We start from the raw sequence: 6,000 nt of genomic DNA, 5'->3' as shown, positions 1-6,000 counted from the left end.
GAATCGATGACCTTTTGACCAGTTGTAGGGTGCCTAGGTCTTCTCCAAAATAAATTTACGTTCAGGTTACTATCAAGTAAATATTAGGGCAGAGGACATTCTTTAGATAGCCTTCAAAACCAGGTACGAACACTATGACTTCCTGGTCATGTCATTAGAACTAACCAATGCACCACCCATTTTTATGGACTTGATGAATAGGATTTTCAGACAATTTTTAAATCAGTCTGTCATTATATTTATCGATAATATCCTGGTCTATTCAAAAAGTAGAGAGGAACACGTTCACCACCTGACTCGGGTTTTGCAAGTTATCAGAGAAAAGAAGTTGTATCCAAAGTTGAGTAAGTATTTTAGCTCGAGTAGAGTACCTTCCTATAGCACATCATATCAAGGGATGGAATGTCAGTGAACCCCGAAAAGGTTGAGACAGTGCTTGGTTTGGAGAGATTGACCTCGATCAAGGAGATTCGTAGCTTTCTGGGAATGACAGGTTATTACCGCAAGTTTTTAGAATGATTTTCTAGCCTAATCGCTCCTTTGACGTGGCTCATAAAAAAGAACGTTAAGTTTGACTGGAACGAGAACTGTGAAAGGAGGTTTTCAGAACTAAAGAAGTGGTTGACTACTACACTAATGTTGGTTTTACCGAGTGGGACATGTGGATATACAGTTTATAGTGATGCCTCCTACCTGGGGTTGAGTTGTGTTCTGATGCAGCATGAGAATGTCATAACCTATAAGTCTAGGCAGTTGAAGAATCATGAGAAAAACTACCCCACCCATGACTTAAAACTCGTCGTTATTATCCACGCCTTGAAGATTTGGCGCAACTACTTGTATGGGGAGACGTTTCAGATCTACACTGACCATAAGAGTTTGAAACATATATTCACTCATAAGGATCTCAACATGTGTCAGAGACGTTGGATAAAACTCCTCAAAGACTACGATTGCAATATTTTGTATCACCCAAGGAAGGACAATGTGGTAGCCAATGTGCTCAGTAGAAAAAGTACAGGTATATTAGCTCACCTAATGATTTTAGAATGCAAGGTAATAGGGGCCGCACAACAAATACGACTTCAGAACTTGAAGAAAATTATATATTTGGCCCACCTGACTATTCAACTTGATTTAATCCAGAGAATAAAGGAAGCTCAATCGGCTGATTCCACCCTAGCAACTTTAGGAAGGATGTAGAACATGGAGTAAATTAAGAATTTTGAGTCTCTGTCGAATGGTTGCTCAGATTTCAAGATAGGGTGTGTGTTCCAAGTGACAGTGAACTGAAAAGGGACATCATGACAGAGGCTTATATCTCAAAGTTTATCATGCATCCTGGGAGCACTAAAATATGTCAAAGTATGCGACTTTTGGTATAACAGGATGAAAAAAGAGGTAGCCAAATTTGTTTCCAAGTGTCTAATATGTCAATAGGTTAAGGCAGAGCATCAACGGTCAGGTGGGCTACTTCAATCATTACTGATCCCATAGTGGAAGTGAGAACATATCACAATAGATTTCGTGACAGGATTGCCTAAAGCATGCTCAGGACATGATGTCATTTGGGTAATTGTCGACCGGCTAATCAAGTCTTCTCACTTCTTGGCTATCAAGATGACCAACCTCTTGGACAAATTAGCAAGAAGGTATATCTTGGAGATAGTCAGGTTACTTGGAGTGCTAGTAATAATAGTATCTAATAAAGGCCCTAGGTTCACTTCTCGATTTTAGTCTAGTTTTCAACAAGTTATGGGAACGAAATTGTCTCTTAGTACAGCATTCTACCCTCAGGTCGTAGACAATCATAGAGGACGATTCGCACACTGGAGGATATGCTCCGAGCTTGTGTTCTTGACTTCAGGGTCCATTGGGATGATCACTTACCTTTAATAGAGTACGCCTACAATAACATCTACCAAGCAAGTATCGACATGGATCCTTACGAGGCATTGTATGGCTGCCCATACAGATCATCAATCCGTTGGGAAAATGTGGGTGATAGAAAATTGTTCGGCCTAGATTTTGTGAATGAGACTACAACCAAGATAGTTAAGATCTAAAGAAATCCAGACGATTTAGAGCAAACAGAAGAGTTATGCGAACACCTGGATGAGAGATTTAGAATTTGAGAAAAGTGATCGAGTGTTCCTCAAGATCACCCCTTTCAAGGAAATCAGTAGGTTTGATAAGAGGAAAAAATTAAATCATCGGTTCATTGGGTCAATTGAGATCTTAAACAGAATTAGTACCACCACCTACAGACTGGCACCACCTTCAGAGCTATCTAGGGTTTTATAATGTGTTTCATGTGTCCATACTACACAGGTACAACTCGAACCCCTCACACATCTTGGCCCACGAGCCCCTTTCACTCCAGAAGGATCTATCCTAAGAAGAGGTACCAATGGACATTGTAGACCGAAAGAGTGGAGTACTCCGCAACAGAGAAATTTTTTTCATTAAGGTCCTATGACAGAATCACACGCAGAGAGGTCACATCTACAATAAGACTTTAGAGCCAAATATCTCCAATTGTTTGATTAAGTGAGAGGATGACAAATTTGAGAGACCAAATTTCTTCTTAAGGAGGGGAGAGTTGTAATACCTGGACTCAGAATTTGGTCCGGGATCAATTTTAGTATTTAAAAATAAATAAAAATTTATTTATAAATTAATTTATTAATTTTTGTTGAATTTATTGAAAAAATAAGTTAGGAATGTAATCAAAAATAATTATGAAAAAAATGAGTGAAAATTTGGATTTGTTAAAAGAAAAATTAGAAATAGTGGGTCAAAGTGCAAATAGAAAAAATTATGTCACGTAAGACCGCCTAGTCAACAACCCCAACAAATCGGAACATACCATGTGGCAAGGTACGCTGACATCGATGCCACACGGGAGACCACGCGGGCGATCCGTGTGCCCTGCGATCGGATGGCCCATGATTGATCTTGCCGTGTGGACAACCCAGATTTATTTTCCCCTTAAGCATGATCGGACAGCCAAGATCAAATCGTAATAGACGGTCCAGATTTATTTCTTCCTAAAGCGCTATCGAACGGACGAGATCAATCGCGATGGATGGTCCAGATCAATGCGGGATGGGTGTAAATAATTCACATCACATGGGAACACAAACCCTAGCCGCCAGCCCCCGCTGGAGAAGAAGAACCAGACGCTAGAAAAAGAGGTCGACCGTCGACCACCAAAAAATGTAAGAATTCCCTCTACCCGCTCAGAATTCAATTCCGAGCACTCCCAGCCAAATTAAAGCGAAAGGGACAACGGGTGAGACAGAAACTGCAGGCAAAGCCCAGTGGAGTAGCTGCGGCCAAAATCTCAAAATCCCTCCGATGAGCCCCTTTCTGATTTTCATTTCGTGTGATTTTTCGATCATTATGTTCATCGTTCTTTTCTGTGAAAGTTAGTCAAAGAAAGAACCTCAGCCGCGAAGGACCGGCGAAGCCACTGCACCCAGAGGTTTCTCCCGCCGGTAAGTTCAATTTTTTGTGATTTTCCAACCAACCAAGGCCGCTAACGTGTTTTTCTATAAGGATACGGCTAAAATCGGTCAAAACTGGTCGAGTTGAGGCGAACCACCCCCGTGGGTGGCAGAGCCGGTGCCAAAGCATAGCGTCGTCGCCATGCCAGAGCCTCAAAATTGGCCGGGATGAGTTTTGGACGCCGATTTTGAATTCCTAAGGTATTTTTAGGTATGTGACAAGTATTTTGAATTCCACATGAAAAATTCAAGAAATCTGGTACCCATTGGGGACGTAATAAACAGTGCGATGTCTCGAAACACCGATCTGGGTAAGGATGTCTCACCTTATTCTTTGTTACGATAAATTGAGGGTTAACGTTGCATAATTTCGTATTTTTATGAAAGATTAAAAAACCTTAAAAATAATTACATATTACTTGTGGAGCCGGAGCCGGTTAGTGCACATTTATCCAGATTCCTAGTTTATGTTCATATATTGCCTAAATTACTTACCATTATATTGTACATGCTTACATTGATAGTTTTTATAGTCTTCTCGATTATCTTGGTTAATTGGTTCCTTCCTGTATGATTTATCTGGTTATCTGATTACTCGGTTATTAGTTATAATAAGTTTAATCGTTTACTTAAATATCGTTTTATTGATCTGTGAATATAAAATGAGATATTGATATTGTGTGGTTGATTATTATGTTGATGAAAATCTGTGTGTGAAACACTTACTGGGTACTCGAAAAAGGGCAGACGGACTCAGTACATAGGGAACCCTACCGTGAACGTTACCTCAGTCGGACAGAGTTGGAAAGTCTCTTACCACTAAGGTTTGGGAGATATGGTTCACCCTCATACTAGACGGGGTATCGAGGTGGTGGAATGTTTGGTGCCTATTATTGGACGGGGTATGGGGACAGCTGGTTAATTGTTTAATTGGATATTGAGTTCACAAGTAAATGGACATCTCTATGGACTCACAGGGGTATCGGTAAGCAAGTAAAAATAGAAAGTGATCATCTCTTGTTATCTTATATGTGAAAATAAAAAGTGTATGAATATAGGTTTTCATATGTTGTTTTTAGAAAAACTCATTACGTAAATACGGAATAAATTGCTTTCTTTATATTAAATAAATTTACATTAAATTAAGAGTTTCATTAATTGTTTTTCTGACTTTTACCAATCTTTAGTTTTCTGTGTATGTGATTAGTGTGATATTCTTACTGTATTAGTGTAATTCACCCTTTTATTAATTATTTCATATCAAGATGATCAAGATCCAGATCCCAATCAGAAAGAGGGTTGTGAGTAGTTCACCACCTAGACTCCCTTCAAGTACTAGTGAAGATTGTTTCAGGATATTTATTTATTCGTTTTGCTTTAGTTATCGTTTGTCTTTTAGAATGAATATTTTCATAACCCTATTGGGTATTCTAAACTATTATGTAAAGAACGTAAACTCTAACTCAATTATTCACTTCTGTATTTAATTTATAAATTTATTTCTATTTAAGTTTCGAATCTTTACAAATGATGATTTGCTACAATTAGTATATAAATCTTGCTTTGGAATTTGCCGTAAAGCAAAATTAGTGAGGATTAATTTTTTAATATTTGCATGCATGGATTTGGGACATAAAACTTTTTGGCCTGATATTCTAATTAGTAAACAACTTTTATTTTTATTAATGTCTAATTAATTATTGAAATTAAAATCTCTTTATTGTAGTATTCATTGTCAACTTTATAGTATAATAGTCATACTTCTGCTAACACTTAGATTGTATATGGTGCAAGACTATCTCATTTTTATTTAATTTAAAATTTTAATTATTTAATAGTCTTATATTTGAATTAACACAGTTGAGATGATGAAATTGCTTGAAGCTAAAATGATTTTTTTTCATTTTACATCATATTCTTAATTTATATATTAACTAATAAAAATATTTAAAATAAAAAAAGAGAGACTGTTATTTTTTAACTATAAATTATGATCTGCAGCTTAAAATATATACATATATATATATATATATATATGTTGATACATGTTGATAGAGCCAGAATGTCTGCCATCCCTAATTTATGGGAAAGGCTACTAATTATAATAAAGAAATGTTAGTCTGTCAGAATCATAAGCTTTGCTTTGGGGTTTTAAATTTCTAATTATATCCTTCTCCTTTAATCCCTTCAAACAACAGCTTGTAATGAAATGTTGCCAACTTTGAAACCTAAAATTTTTTAATGGCCATTCAAAGATTCCCACTTTGAGGTATACAAATATAAAATTTGTTGAATTTATTTATAAATTTAATTCGAAAATTCTAAACACTATCTTTTAAAAGGATTAAAAAATTTAACTTTTGTTGAGTTTAATATGAAATAACCAATTATTTCTTAACTAAATATTGATTGTCTTCATCTATTTTTATAAGGGTTTTAGTTGGGTTGAGTTGTGCAATTCATAATTATCATTACAAAATTGTCTTATATA

This window comes from Carica papaya, chromosome 2 (genome assembly GCF_054855325.1).
Source record: "Carica papaya isolate Zhongbai chromosome 2, ASM5485532v1, whole genome shotgun sequence".
Lineage (NCBI taxonomy): Eukaryota > Viridiplantae > Streptophyta > Magnoliopsida > Brassicales > Caricaceae > Carica > Carica papaya.
Note: the sequence above shows the minus strand (reverse complement) of the source record.